This window comes from Ailuropoda melanoleuca, chromosome 1, assembly GCF_002007445.2.
Source record: "Ailuropoda melanoleuca isolate Jingjing chromosome 1, ASM200744v2, whole genome shotgun sequence".
NCBI classification, from domain to species: domain Eukaryota; kingdom Metazoa; phylum Chordata; class Mammalia; order Carnivora; family Ursidae; genus Ailuropoda; species Ailuropoda melanoleuca.
In genome coordinates this window covers 71,227,452-71,243,065 of record NC_048218.1, presented here as the reverse complement: position 1 = coordinate 71,243,065, position 15,614 = coordinate 71,227,452, and the positions used below count along the sequence as shown (strand labels likewise).

General features: G+C 47.4%; 1 long non-coding RNA gene across 21 annotated transcripts in view; it reads right to left on the bottom strand.

Annotated features, from left to right (window-relative positions):
- LOC105239525 overlaps positions 1-15,614 on the bottom strand; it is a 49,825-nt gene that overhangs the window by 25,039 nt on the left and 9,172 nt on the right. For 18 of the 21 annotated variants that reach the window (XR_004625631.1, XR_004625630.1, XR_004625621.1 and 15 more), the window contains 2 exons: positions 4,681-4,836; positions 3,069-3,166 (listed from right to left, as the gene is read on the bottom strand). This is a non-coding gene — a long non-coding RNA (uncharacterized LOC105239525). Of the gene's footprint in view, positions 1-3,068; positions 3,167-4,368; positions 4,580-4,680; positions 4,837-6,260; positions 6,405-15,614 lie in introns of all 21 variants that reach the window. The other 3 variants (XR_004625622.1, XR_004625645.1, XR_004625625.1) reach the window with 2 other exon arrangements.

The following is a 15,614-nucleotide window of genomic DNA, read 5'->3' as shown; positions in this document are numbered from 1 at the left end:
TCTCTTGTCTGTTTCTGTCAAATAAATACAACCTTTTAGAAAAAGAAACAAGGAAAAAATGACTGAAGTGAGATCCTGCCATCCTGTTCACCACAGTCTCCCGGGGCAAAGCTGTCAATGTCCAGCAAGCACCCTGAAGGAGGGCTGTGAGAATCCTAAGAGGGAAGCAGCCACCTCTGTGCATCCAGAGAACATCTGGGGGCTGGGCGGCTTCACAGNTGGCAGTCCACACTTGGAAAATGGTAAGGTCAGCAAGCACAAAGCACCCTGAAAATCAATCCCCAGTATTCTAATACTCATGTAGACTTTATTTCAAATAGAAACATTTCTATTGAATTAGGAATGCATCCTAGAAGAGATCATCTTATTGCTAAAATAAATGTTCTTTCCTTATTTTTTCCCAAATGATTTGAAGTATAGTTTTGATTTCTTTCTTTTCTTTTTTTTTTTTTTAAATATTTTATTTATTTATTTGACAGAGATAGAGACAGCTAGCGAGAGAGGGAACAACAAGCAGGGGGAGTGGGAGAAGAAGAAGCAGGCTCATAGCAGAGGAGCCTGATGTGGGGCTCGAACCCATAACGTTGGGATCACGCCCTGAGCGTGAAGGCAGACGCTTAACCGCTGTGCCACCCAGGCGCCCCATAGTTTTGATTTCTAATGGAAAACAAGTGACTTCAGCACGTCCCTTTGGGCCCAGGAGAGAAAACTAAGGCAGCCCAGGATCCGAACGATTCAGTTAGCTCCAGCTAAGAGCAACCCCCTCGTTCTCGCTGGACTCCTCTGACACCGAGTGATTTGGGCTCTTCAAAGCCAGCAAAGAGATAACCCAGAACTCGCAAATTCAACAGGAACGGGCACAGAACTCATTATTTCCTGTTTCATTTGTTCCTTCGATTATTCTTTCAGCAATGGAAGGCAAATGCGGCCGGAGGCCTCCTTCATAAGAACACAAGGGGAGGAGGAAATTTTGTTCATAACTTTGCTGGGAGATTGTTTGGCCAAATGCAGTGACTGGAGGTCAGAAAATACTTTTTCTTTCTAGTACAGAGAGGAGATGAGACAAAGTCTTGGCGGCCCCAGAAACAAAAGAAACACACACACACACTTTGTGTCAAACTAGACTGAACTCCCATTTCTCGAGGTGGGATTGTAATCTCACAGGTACGACAGAGTCAAAGCTACGGTCCCACGACACTGTGTGGTATAGGTCAGTGATGCGTGGTCCCTACCGAATTAACTATTTAAGCAGCTTTTATTTGTCTAGAATTTATGAGTAGCTCTTTCCCTCCAAAAGCAACACGGCCTGTTGGCATTAGATCTATTGTTTATTTGGCTGTTTTCCTCCTGGTCTCAGGGCCTGGGTGGGGCTGAGGGTCCTGAGTTGCAGGCTGTCAGGGAGAGCCAGCCCTTCCTACGGTTATGCTCGAGCCAATACATTCCCCATGCTTGCTTTAAATGTGTTCTAGAGAACCGTGCCCTGTCAGTGTGAGCTCGAATAAATCACTTCTCTCTCCTAGACCTCAGTTTTCTCATCTGTTACAAGCAGTTATGGCAGGGTGGGGGTGAGGATTAAGATACCTTGAGATTCTTTAAAATTGTCTCATTTCATTGATCTGAAAAAGGGGACCCTTTCTATCATTTTGGTTTAAGAATATTTTGTGGGGGACAGGGGATTGTGGTTCCTTGAGTTCCTTAGCAATGGACCCCAGTGATTATGGGGCAGGCAGAGTTAACCTGGCAGTAAAGACAGCTACGCAGAGACCGTGACCTGCTTTCCATTTTAAGCTTGTATTATGGAAGTATGCAAGGAGGGTAAGAACGCAGACAGAATAAAAGGCTGAGATGAGAGTCTAATCACCTAAATTAACTCACTGAGATTGTGACCAGGGCACATCCATCTCAGGTCCTCAGTTTACTCGTGGGTGAAATGAACATGACGCACAGACCCTGTGGTGGTCCGGATGGCCCCTGCCTCCTGGTATCCCTGCCTATCAAGTGGGAGCAGCACCTGGGACTGATTTCTTTTTTTTTTTTTTAAGATTTTATTTATTTATTTGACAGAGAGAGTGACAGCCAGCGAGAGAGGGAACATAGGCAGGGCGGGCAGGAGAGGAAGAAGCAGGCTCCCAGCGGAGGAGCCCGATGTGGGGCTCGATCCCAGGACTCCGGGATCACGCCCTGAGCCGAAGGCAGATGCTTAATGACTGAGCCACCCAGGCGCCCCTGGGACTGATTTCTATCAATAAAATCTGGCAAAGGCAGTGGGATGTCACTCCCATGACCATATTACATAAGACGGTAACGCTCACCGTACTAGCAGAGTGTCTGAGGACTGTCTCCCTTGCTGGCTTTGATACAATAAGCTGCCATAGAGAGAGGTCCCCGTGGCAAGGAACTGAGGCTGACCTCTGGCTGGTAGCCCGCAAGGAGCCCTCAATCCAAAAACCCTCAAGGAACTGAATCTTGTCAACACCCCCATGAGCTTGGAAGTGGATCCTTCCCCCATCCAGCTTCGAATGAGACCTCATCCCCAGCTAATACCTGGATTAGAGCCTAGTGAGAGACTCTAAAACAGGGGGCCTGGCTCAGCTGTGCCTGGACCCCAGACTCACAGAAACCGTGAGATAATAAGCGTGTGTTGTTTGAAGCCACTAAGCTTGTGGTAATTTCTTACATGGTAATAGATAGCTAACACAATGAAGCAGTTGGGAGCTGACATCCTGTGAGTGGGATAATTATATTCTTATGTTATCAGCATTACACACATAAATAAAACTACGCCATTATGACATAGACAAACACATTGTAAGCTGCTGTCACTGTATAAGGCTAAGAATAATTTATCTTTCTAGAACTCCTAGGGTACCTGTTCTATATTTAGATTCTCATTTAATCAGGCCTCATTTCCAGGCTTCTTCCTGCTGATTGCAAACACCATACTCTCTCTCTCTCTCTCTCCCTCTCTCTCTCTCTCTCTCTCTCTCTCACACACACACACACACACACACACACGTCCACGTTCACACACGAGTCTTTCATTACACTGAATTTAATTAGGGATCAACCTGAAATAAAATGGCTCCAGCAGAAAAGCGGACTCCTCTGAGAGATTCTAAGGACATGAAGCGAGCGGCTTCCGTATCATCATTTGTTAGCGCTGGTTCTGAAAGAGAGGGTCAAGTAGAAAAATCTGCCAAAGTGAATGAAGCCTGAGGAAGAATTAGTCTAGCAGGAGACCCCCATTTTGCACTAAAAAAATAGGGCTGCTTGTATTTTAATAGCAGCTAAAGATATTGGGCTTCATTTTATGTACAGATTTGCTCGGAGTGTGAAAGAGCACTAGCAAGCTGTATGTTATCTGCCACATTTTGTTCCTTTCCAAGCCTGCTTTTCTGGAATCCTGACATCCTCTATAAATAAAATCAACACTACGAGCTGCCTCATTCTGGACAGGAAAGGAACAGGAGCAAAGTTTGGCTAGTGTCTGAGGTGGTTGGTGGCTGTTTGGAACGCTCCAGAGCGCTGCTGAGGAAATATGGCCCACACACGTCTAGTATGAGGAGGGCCCAGCCTGTACTTGTACTGCAAGAGCCTTTGGTGCTGGGAAGTAGCCCGATGCTCTGGGTTCCAGGGGAGTCTGACAGGTGCTGCCCCTGCGGGAGAACAGGGAGCAAGACGGGACCGGGGCCTGAGGAGGGGCACACATTCTGAGAGGGCACCGGGCTTGGGGGAGCTCAGGAAATGTTTCTGAATGACTGAGTGAAGCAATGATCCCTGCCCTGAGAGGCCCCGCAGCTACACTTCCCCCTGGAGTCTCCCCTAGGGCTTCTGCTGTGTCGCCCAAGGAAGCGTGAGACCCACCACCGCCCTTCAGGGACACCCCAGACAGGACAGGTGGGCAGGACCCATGCAATGCCCAGCTAGAATCTCCTACAGACAGGCCTGGGGGAGGGCGGGGAGCAGTTCATAGAGCCTGGGGGAATTTCTGGTGATGCCTCCAAAACCCAAGCAAAAGGCTGAATGAGACAAGGGACTTGTGCACCTTTCTTGATGAACTGGCTTAAGCTCTAGAAGTCCCCTGCTGCTTGTGAGCCCCGCAGAGGCCCTGGGACTTCCAGCGCTAGGAGAGCCTGAGGCGCCCCTCTCCTTCAGGAGGCGGGCCCTGCACAAGGGCCCTGCGCCCAGCGCTCTCCTGGCCCACAGTGAATGGCTGGCCTTGGCTCGCCGCCCCCCACCCCGTCCCCCCAGCAGTGGCGGGACCCCCCCGGGTCGCAGGTGGGCAGCGTGGGTCTGGGCCCACTTTTCCGTGGCCCGTGGACGCCTTGCGCAAAACTCCCCCCAACCCCCGCCGCGGCGCCACCGTACCTGGCCCTTTGCCATCAGCTGCCAAAGAATTCAGAAAATCAAGTTTATTTCCCCGACGGCAGCCCGGGGCGCCGCCCCTCCGCGCAGCCAGGTCGCTTAACCGGTGGCATCCCGGCAGAGGCTGGGAAGGTCGCTCCGCGGGCACCCCGGTTCTCTCCCCAACCACCACCAGCCAGCAAGCCCCAAGACATTGGCTTCCCAAGCGTCTGGTCTGTTAAAGGGGATAAATCAATAGGCATCTTGAGTTCGGAGGGTGTGTTTCCTTTTATCCCCCTGGGCAATGAACCGATGAATGATAGGTCCATTGCTTACCTAGTTCAGCGCGGTCCTCACTCGCTGGGGACAAGTCCAATTTCATCTTGACTTTTCAGCACCACCACCTCCTCTCCACCGCCAGTCTTCCCAAAGCCCCAGGCTGATCTGAAAATGCCCCAGGGCTTAGGTGGGATTCTCAGGAGTCTGGGGCACCTGCAGATGAAATGACATTACCATTATTCTCCTTGATTAGGTTAAGATTTCCTGAAATGATTCCAAAATAACGCTGTGTAAAATTTTTCGGTTTTTTGTTTTTTGGTGATTGAGTGGGAAAATAAACGTCCTTGTTTTTTTTTTAAAGGAAACCAATAAAAGAAAACCTGCAATACAGAGTAGACACATGCTTACAACACATATCCCCTCCATTCTCTTTCTCCACTCCTAAAGTAATGCTTAGGAGAGATGGACAGGCGCAAACTGACCACCACATGGAAGAAAGTTCAGTAGTATCTTCACATGGAAACAGTCACAAAGAGGGGCGCCTGGGTGGCTCAGTGCTTAAGGGGCTTCCTTCAGCTCAGGTCATGATCAGGGGTCCAGTAGTTGGGCTCTCTGCTCAGCGGGGAGTTTGCCTCTCCTTCTCTTTCTGCCCCTCCCCCCTCTTTCTCTCAAATCAATCAATCATTCAATAAAATCTTTAAAAAAAATATTTACAAAGGGCATCAGAATTTGTACCCTCATTATAAAATACTATATAGCACAATAATTTGAATTATATAGTCACGAAGCAAAGAAATCAGTAATAGAATTTGGTCCATTGCTTGCACATTATGCATGTTATAAAGCTTTCACAAACACTGAAAAAATAATAACGATCTATAGGGCTTAAGCAGAAGTCTTTTTTTCTCTACCTCCTTTTTTTTTTATCGCGAGAACTTAAGAGATGCCACTCAGTTGTTCTGTGACTAAAGGAAGCAAATATAAATCAATGCTTCATTTGCTCACAGACAGCATTCCTCTCTTTACACACATGTGTGTGCCTCCTTGCACGCATGCATGCACACACACATACACACACACCCCTACGTGAGCGCTTGGCCCACTCAGCTTCCCCATAATTTCACAAAAGAGTAACTTTAATGTTTTCTGCTTCGTAGGGAGCTGGTGGGCACGGCCGTGGGTTGGAAACCTGCACCAGAAAAGGCCGGAGAGGCGTAATCAAATAAGGGAGCCACTTGAACTGAACTCCCAGCAGGAGCAGGAGGGAGGCCTGGAGAGGTTACAGGTACTTTTTATCAGACCTCGCAGGAGAGCACCGACTTCCGGCTGCTAGAAATTTGTCTGCAAAATTTTTCCTCTTTCAGACAGGGAGCTGGGGTCCAGGAGACACCCGGTTGGTATGATAACTTGATTAAGGCTGGAACAGATGACATGGAGCCCCAAGTCGGCTCAAAGGAATCTGTGCTCTCCTCTTTAACCTCTCCTCGGGAGCCTACAAATTATATCTATTAATGGATCAGCCCCCTGGCATCGCACAACTACGTGTCTGCTTAAATGTGTGTCAGTCATTCACAGGGGCCTTTGCGGGATTCCCACCACATTTTCATTTCTCTTCCCCCTTTAAAAAAAAGTTTAACCTGTTGGCTCCTTCTGACAATGGCTCACAGCCCGCCTCCTCCTCTGAAATCACTTTGGAGGGAGAAGTCGAGTTTGCCTGCCAAAGTGTTCAGAGAATCGTTGAAATGGGCCTGGGGCAGCTGGAACGTGTCCAGGGGAGGGACCTACAACGAGGAAAGGTTTGGAAACCACGTTCAATGAAGCATGGATGGAAAAACTGGGGATTAGCCTAGAGAAGAGAAAACACAGAGAGAGCTGGGGATCTGAAGAAGTGCTTAGGGGAAGAAGGATGGGAGTTTTCCGTGGGCCCCGAGAGAACCCAGGGAGAGACAGGCATTCACAAAGTGCCAGCAAAGTGCCTAGATGAGAAATGGGCCACGTGCTGGAGCCGCCTGGGGCGGATGTGAGGAGATCTGTGGGGTGGCCACAGCTGCAGGAATCGCGGCTTCCTTCCCCGTGTCTGAGCCGGGAGACAGCCAGCCAGCCACGGAAAAGCTGGGACGCTTCAGCTCCAAATATTGCAGGGGGGTTTTAATCGAGGATTAATTGAACAAACAATGCGATGTAGAGATTTTTAAGCACACTGTTCAATGAGTTTTGACAAGTGTAACCTATGTAACCACCACCCCGGTCAAGATACAGAACATTTCCATCAACCCAGAAACTTCCCTTGCGTCCTCTTTCCGGGCAAACCACCCCCCTCCACCTCCAGGCAAGCACTGTTCCTATTTCTATCACTCTCCATGAAGTTGGTCTGTTCTAGAACTGCATTTAAATAAAAGCATTCAGTATGGACTCTTTTGCATCTGGCTTCGTTCACTTAGCATGCTTTTAAGATTCATCCATGTAGTTCGCTCCTTTTTATTGCTGAGTAGTATTTTCTAGTAAGACCATAATGAATTTTGTTTGCCCATTCCCCTGCCAGTGGACATTTGGCTTGTTTCTGGTTTGAGGCTATTATGAACACAGCTGCTATGAACAGCCTCACACGATTTTTCATTGCTGGGGAGTGTATATCCCAAATGCCATTTCGAACAAGACTGCAAAGCAAGAAAAGCCCGAGGTCATGAGAAGCGCGGTCTTTAGTCAAGACAAGCAAGAGTTTGGGGATTTAGTTGCTGGCTGTCTGCGTCCCCCCAGAAAAGCACAAGTTGTGTCCCCATTCCTCCCACCGGTGAGCAGGAGGCAGATACCAGGACCTATCCAGGGCAGCTTGGGGTCCTTCATGAGCAAGAATACCTATTTCAACCAAATGGGCAGTGGTCATCACTCGAGTTTACTTAAAACGTTTGAATTCCTATCTGTAGGGCTCTCACTATGAGCTAGGTCCCGTGCATGCACAAGGTGCTACGGGAAAGAGGGATGAATTTGAATTTGCTGAGCCTCTGACTTTGGAGCGCTTGTAGTCTGAAAGGAGAAATAAAATGAGTAATTAATTATGAAACCATAGCTCAATGTTGAACAAACACTTACGGGGCAGCTGCTGTGGGGGTATGCTGGGGACGCGGTCAGACAGCCTTAGGAGCGAAAGCTGAATGCACTCCTCTCAGTGCTGGGAAAAGCCTCCCACTCCTGGAGGTTGAGTCCCATCCAGAGAAGAGTGCATCAGGCCAAGGGACAGATTAGATCTGGACTTGAAACTGGTATTTGAGAACCCAGATCGGCTGTATCACCTTGGGACACAGAACCCATCTATGCCAGCTGCTGCCATGGCCTCACTTCAGGTGGTTCCAAGCATGACTTTGGCACTAAAGCTTTGAAGGTCACATCATGGCCATCAAAGCACAGAATACTGGTGCTGGATGTCCCTTTAGAGTTTAGTGTCCACTCTATCCCCGGGACAGATGGGGAAACTGAGGCCCATGTTGAGAGAAGTAACATTCCCAATGTCCTAGAGCAAAAATGTTTTCCTTCCAGTAAGTTCATTCTTCTGCTATATCAGTCTGCTATTTATTGTAAAATTCTTACTATATGACGGAGACCTATTTATAATGCTGTTATTGGAGGGATAAGATTAGCACATTTCTGTAGTCCCAGCAGGTTAATCTATCAGACTTTGCCTGTGAACAGCTGTTACATTTGGAGAAACATATTTTAATCCAAAAGTTATCTAAACCGTGTGATAAAAACAGTAGACCACACTATGATAGGGCCTTATGTGATTTGGGCTCATTTATCGTCTGTGAGAGGTTGTTTATTTTTTTAATTATTAGGCTTTGGGGTTATTTCCATTCATTTTTCTATGCACAGATTTGACAACTGCGTAATTATAGAATACTGTATACACTACTTTATGTTTTGCTTTTTTGCATGGAATAAAGCTTCCTTACTTTGGCCAAACCACTCTGGCCTTTAAAAACATCTATGTAGGGGCACCTGGGTGGCTCAGTGGTTAAGCATCTGCCTTTGGCTCAGGGTGTGATCCTGGCGTTATGGGATCGAGCCCCACATCAGGCTCCTCCCCTGGAAGCCTGCTTCTTCCTCTCCCACTCCCCCTGCTTGCTCTCTTGCTGGGTGTCTCTCTCTGTGTCAGATAAATAAATAATAATAATTTTAAAAATCTTAAAAAAAAACGATAAAAACATCAATGTATATATTACAAGGAGGAAGAAAAAGTTATGAATATATTAAAGTTCCATACTATCTTCCAAACAGTTATTAACAGATTTCTGTAAAAGAAAAAAAAGACATTGGATTTATGCAAATTTGGTGGAAAGTCATTTAAAATTAATTTGCAAATCAGAGGGAACAAAGAGCAATGTTCATGATTCTTGCTTTGTGATTTTTTAGTAATACTAAAAGTTATAAAGTCCTTTGGACATGCACAACATTTTACATTTTTCAAAACATCTTTATATCCTTTTTTTTTTTTTTGCTGGAACTTCAGACAAAATGGGCAAGGCATGTTTTATCTCCATTTTGCAGATTAAGAGAAAAGAGGCCTCGAGATAAGGGACTCATCCGTATTTACTTAGGTAATAGGTCCACGTGGTTTCCACCAGCTACCCTTTGCCCACAGAGCAATGCAGCACCTTGCACCAGCCCCTCCAGCACCCAAGGGAGACCCAAAGATCAGTACCATTCACAGATCAGGTCCTTTTTGAGTTAATCACGACATCTGTGATCACAGAAGATTATTTTTAAACACATATATTCATTTCTATGTGTCTTCTGCCAGAACAGGGCTAACTACATAATGCAGGACCCGTGTAAAACAAAAGCGTTGGGCATCTGGTCCAAAAAGCAGGAAAAAAGTGCCATTAAATGTGCCGGAATGTAAAGCTCTTCCCTTCCTTCTGTGGTCTCTCTCTCGACTTGTCGTGGTGGGTTTTATTTGTTATTTAATGCCATTTTAAGTAGAGAGAAATCAAATTTACAGCATTTGCATGAGGCTTACCATCCCTCTACAGATTGTACAATGCCAGATTTCAGTGTAAATGCACGAGCATCTAACCCCGAGGCAGGGTCGCCAAAATGTAGAACTTGGGCTTCGTAGCCCATACATGCATATGTGTGCAGCTCTTTCCAGAACAGTGGAAGTGCCGCTCAATGCTCACTCAACTGTTTTTATGCTACTGCGTAGTACACACATATTCTCCCATCCTTCTCCGCCTTTGGTTCACCGCAGAGGCTGCCGGGAAGACAGACATCCTCTTCTCTCCCCCTTTTGTTCCCTCACGGCCTGACTGGCTCATAGGGGGCAGTCACATGAGCAGGAACGGTGTGATGGGGCTCTCCGGTCCATCGTGTTTCTTAGCAGCCATTGCCGCCTTCTGGCATCCTTCCATTCTGGTTTGAACAGAAAGCACAGCCTCTCCGGGCCATGGGCGCCCCAGGCAGTGGCGACACAGGGCACTTAGCTTGCTGTGGCTTTCACTGAACTCCCGCAGGGAGTGCATGGAGAAGGCGCCGAGCAACGGGGCAGCAAGGAACCGTGTGGACAGGCATAGGGCACGTAGCACCCCTGCTCCCGCATTTTACTGGACTTCACTTATAAAACAGAAGTTCAAACATGAAAGTATGAAGAACATCAAGGTAGTGACAGCACAGCATTTAACCACGCCCTGTGGAGCCCAGAGTCTGCCGCCACTGTGCGGATCACGTGCCCCAGACACCAGCCCTGGTCGGAAATCAAAGTCAGCTTTGATTGTTACCAATCTAGAGGCTCTGAGGGTATACCCGTGTCTCTCAGGCCTGAAGGGCAGCCAAACTTATAGATGAGTGCCAGGGTGGACCCCCTTCCTCACGACGCCCCTGGAACTGAGAAGGCTCAGGGGAGGCGCTCCCCATAGGGAAGATGGAGTATCCAGTATGGCGCCGTTCAACAGCCACGTGCCCACCGCTGGGTGACTTGGGAGCCAGGAAGGAAGGAGTGCAGATGAATCCACGGATCACAGCTAGAGTCCAGTGAAAGGAGAAGTCTTGACCGAATGAAATGCTATCATGACCAACCATTCGGGAGGAAATCCAAAATGTCACCATAATCTAGCAGCGCCCTTCAGGCCCTAAAAAATAACATTTCCAACAAATTCCTCTCTGAAGATGTCTCTCGGACACACACACCCTCACCCACACACCCACACACACGCGCGTGTGACGTGGCGCCCCGGGACATCCATGGTAGAGCTGGAAAAGGCAGGGGGGATCTCAGTTCCAGCCACAGCTCCTTTCTGTCCTTGACATATGACTCTGGTCGGGTCACCTAACCTCCCCAAAGCTCCGCCATCTTTGCCGTGTCATGCGAACCAGTGATTCCTGACTCGGAGGGAGGCCGCGTGGGAGAAGTCAAGTCAAGAATGTCCACAGAGCAGGTTGTGAGGCGAAGAGCGCGTGTGCGTTGCACGGGCATGTTGGTATCCTGTGTACAAACGGTGTATATCACACACAGACCCCGTCAGGAAATTTCACTCTGGGGCAGAGTGATTTACAAAGCCCGCTCAGAAGTGGAGTCAATTAAGGTCAGCTTTCTATGTTGCTAAACAACAGGGGATTCTGGGTTCAGTAACGTTGAAAGGCAGGCCCAACACACCCCTTGAAAACGGGCTTTTGAGAGGGTTCAAAGGAAGGGGAAACAAAAGCCTCTCTTTGTGATGTTTTCACTCTTCCTTCATTGTCCTCTTTCACCCTCCAAGGGCCTTCATGTAAAGAAAGGGGCTGCTAATGTGGCGAGTGGGAGTTTAAAATTGTCCTGGGCCAACAATGTTGGCACATTCTGCCGGGCCTCATTACAGAATCATCTGAAATGCTTGAGAAGTGTTTCCCACTCATTAGCATAAATAGCAGAAAAACTCTTTCACAAACAAAGCAGGTTCCATCTGCCCCCAGTATGTCCTCACCTTGACTTCAAATGGCCAGTCCCTCCCCCAGTACAATACCGGGGGCGCCGGCCTCCGAGGCCCCAAGCACCCCACTTCAGAGTGGCATTCAGTGAAATATCAACACGGTAACCTGCATGTTTATTCATTGGCCAGCCCCTGCTTTTAATGGAGTCCCTTCCCCATTGTGGACACTTGATTCTTTCACAGACCTAAAGGGAGAGGCAGGGAGAGAGGTTTCCTTTCCGAGCTGTTGGGGTCCTTAGCAACCCACACCTTGTGAGTGGGTTGACCAGGCTAATTAGGTTTGTTCTGCCTTTTTGGCCCAAGCGCATTTTGTCAGGTATTCTGCTCTGGGATTAAAGAGTCATTAATCACCCCGGGCTGACGCTGACAATGTGGCTTTTACAAGGAAGTCCACTTCCCTGGTGTTGGCCGGAGCCAAAGCCGGATCTGTTTTGCATTACATTGCAGAAGAATGTAACGGCTTCTTCTCCCCAGTCAACCTCCCAGGACATCTATCATGGGCTCCAGTCCTGTATGAGGCCGGTGCCAGGGGCAGCGATAGCATCTGTCTCGCAGTCAAATTGTGCTAAGAGCAGCCGGGTGGAGTCGGTTCTGGGAAGGGCATTTCACAGAACAAGGTTAGAGTCTGGCAGAGTTGGGGTGAGGCGCTGGACCTTCGTCGCCATCCACATGGCCCTGCATTCTGCTGAAGGAAACTCCGAGGCTCAAAAAGGGAGAGAAACTCGCCTAAGGAGACTCGGCAAGTTGCCATGAGAGCCAACATTAGAACGGGACCTCGCTGCTATCACCCTCCTCACAGCTGAACCCAGTTCTGAGCGTTGATAACCATTTTCAACATCCATCATCAATACTATTGTATTTGTCAAGTCAGAGCACCCTGAGTTCTTAAAAGGAGAAAGGAAGGAAATCAAGGAAATCATTTTCATTTACCAAGTACAGTCAACCCTTGAACATGGGTCTGAGCTGTGAAGGTGAACTTATACACAGATTTTTTCAACAAATACAGTACTGTAAATGTAGTTTCCTTATGATTTTCTTTTTTTTTCCTTGTCTCTCTCTCTTTTTTAAGTAGGCTCCATGCCCAGTGTGGAGGCCAATGTGGGGCTTGAACTCATGACCCTGAGATCAAGACCTGAGTTGAGATCAAGAGTCGGACGCTTGACCGACTGCGCCACCCAGGTGCCCTTTCCTTATGATTTTCTTAATAACATTTTTTCTCTAGTTTAACTTAGTGTTGGAATACACTAGATAACACATGGAATGTACAAAATATGTGTTAATCAAAAGTGTATGTCATGGTAAGGCTTCCGGTCAACAGTAGGCTCTTAGTAGCTAAATTTGGAGGGAGTCAAAAGTTACACATGGATTTCTGATGGTGTGGGGGGGTAAGCAACCCTAACTCCCACGTTATTCCAGGGTCAACTGTACTACAGAAGGCTAGGCATGGAGGTAGGTATTTTGCATACAAATGATTTAATTTAGGTGTCATTCTAATGGGATGACATATGACAGCGCTCAACAGCTATTCGTTCTCACTCAACACGGCACTTCTCCTGGGTAGGTACTATCATCCCCTTTTTTTAATGGACAAAGAAATCAAGACACAGAAAGGTTAAGTAACTCATTCAGTGCCTACATGCTTTCCCCCACACCAGACAGCCTTTTGGAAAGATAAGAGTCCCCTAGATCCAGGAGTTCTTGCGAATTTTCATTATTACTTACGTAAACCGTAAGTTAAAAGTTTAGGTCAGTCATGTAAATATCAAGCAGTCAGGAGTTACTGTTTCCCTTTTATCTCTTAGACCTGTGATAACTTTTTCTCTGCTGATGATTTCTTGTCCTCCTTTCTTCCTTTATCCTTCCATTATTTAACAAACATTTATTGGGCACCTATGATGCAGGGTGCTGGAAGTACTGAGGTTAGCGAGGCATGGCTGCATGCCCCGTTTCTCATGTCAGTCCTAGAAAACGAGCTCCTCGTGAATAGAATAAAGGAAGGATGTAGGAAACAAGAGATCCCCCCTGGGAAGGGCAGTGAAGGGGACCCCAGGATGCTGCAGCCCCCTCCCCCCTACCAGGACAGCTGAACAGCCCACAGAGAGATGCAGGGAGGGCTACCAGTGGCCACCGCTGGGCAGAGCTCCCGGAGCGGCTCCTGCACAAAGATAAATTGGATAGAAGACCTGTGGAGGGGATTTAGGTCTTTGGCAAGGAGTTTGAACTTTAAAGATTGCTTAATATCAAATAAACAAAGCAAATGAAAAAATAAGACAGTCACTAACTCCAGGAAAGGAAAAGTAATCACAACTTGCTGAAGGGCTCCATTGGAACTATAATCTATATTTCGTACTGTAAATACTGAATTATGAATGAATTACATTAACATACCACAATATTAAGAATGTGGAATGGGGGGCGCCTGGGTGGCAGAGCGGTTAAGCGTCTGCCTTCGGCTCAGGGCGTGATCCCGGCGTTATGGGATCGAGCCCCATGTCAGGCTCCTCTGCTGTGAGCCTGCTTCTTCCTCTCCCGCTCCCCCTGCTTGTGTTCCCTCTCTCGCTGGCTGTCTCTATCTCTGTCTTATAAATAAATAAAAAAAAAATCTTTAAAAAAAAAAAAAAGAATGTGGAATGGAAAAGGAGCATGTGTCTAAGGGGGGCTGGGCAGCGGGTGAAAGAACTACACTCCTCTTTCCTCGTGGGGATTCAAGGGTGAATGCTTCAAACTGAAAACTCAGAACAGAAACACAAGCATTTGAGAGGCAGCCCTCATAGAACTATTTGACTCTCCAAATTATGTGCGTGTTTCATTTTGATAAATATAAAAACTAAAATTAAAAAACCATGGGCTAATGTCGCTTTTAAAATAAGATCCTGTGTTGTGAAGGGTTAACAACATCACTGGGAGACTATCAGGTAAAGAAATATTCAAAACGTACCTGAGCTGAGCTGCGGGCCCTTCTGGGCTGTTCAGAGGGAGAGGAGCGGGAAGTTCACAGGGGAGGGCCGCTCTGTAGGCCAGTGTCTTGAGTGGCTGCAGCTGGGACAGGGAGGGAGCCCTGTGGAATTGGTTCCATGAAAGTCTGGAAGCCTGAGAAGGTGGTAGAACACTGGGGAGGTAATGCTCAGGCCCGTCTGGTAAGGTGGACTGGACTGGATGGACAGTGAGCCCGGGCCAGCCTGGGTTCGAATCCCAGCTTCAGTACTTACAGGTCCCAGGACTTTAGAAAGTGGTTTAGGGGAACCTGGGTGGCTCAGTCGGTTAAGGGACTGCTTTCAGCTTAGGTCATGTCCCACATTGGGCTCCCTGCTTGATGGGCAGCCTGCTTCTCCCTCTCCACACTTGTGCTCTCTCACGAGTGCTCTCTCTCTCTCTCTCTCTCTCAAATAAATAAGATGTTAAAAAAAAAAAAAAAGAAAGTGGTTTAACCTCACGGAGCCTCACTTTCTATATCTGTTAAAAAGAAAAACAAATCTCCCACACAGGATTATTTTCAGGATTGATTCAGACACGTTTATGAAACCTCTACTAAATACTTAACACGTATCAGGCACTAAGTAAAAGCTAGTCCTCAAACATAGTGTCGGCAAAACCCATAAGGTCAAGATTTTTTCTTAACTCTTGAAAGTCTAGAAAAATACATGCAGAGATGACTCATTCAAATCTACAGAATGACTCCAAGTCAGAAAGATATGAGGGCCTATACCCAGTCTATCAGCTCTTCTCTGTGTTTAATTCCTGAGTGAAACTTTCCGGGTCTGGCTTTCAATTTGGAAAGATGCAGTTAACTTGCCCTTTAAAGCCATTTTCCTTACATGTGCTTTTTTTTTTTTTTCTTTCTCATTGCAAATCTTTTCTTAAATTGAATGCTGAGAAACCTACACAGGCACTCTGCCCTTGTCTTCTTTTTTCCCCAGGCCCTTACCCCACGGATCTCTGTCTCTCCTCGTCTGTCTCTCTCTCAGGCCCAGAAACCCTGCTGTCTTGCCTTCTTTCCCTCTGTCTGAGGCTTCAGCTGCCTCCGCCCCCATG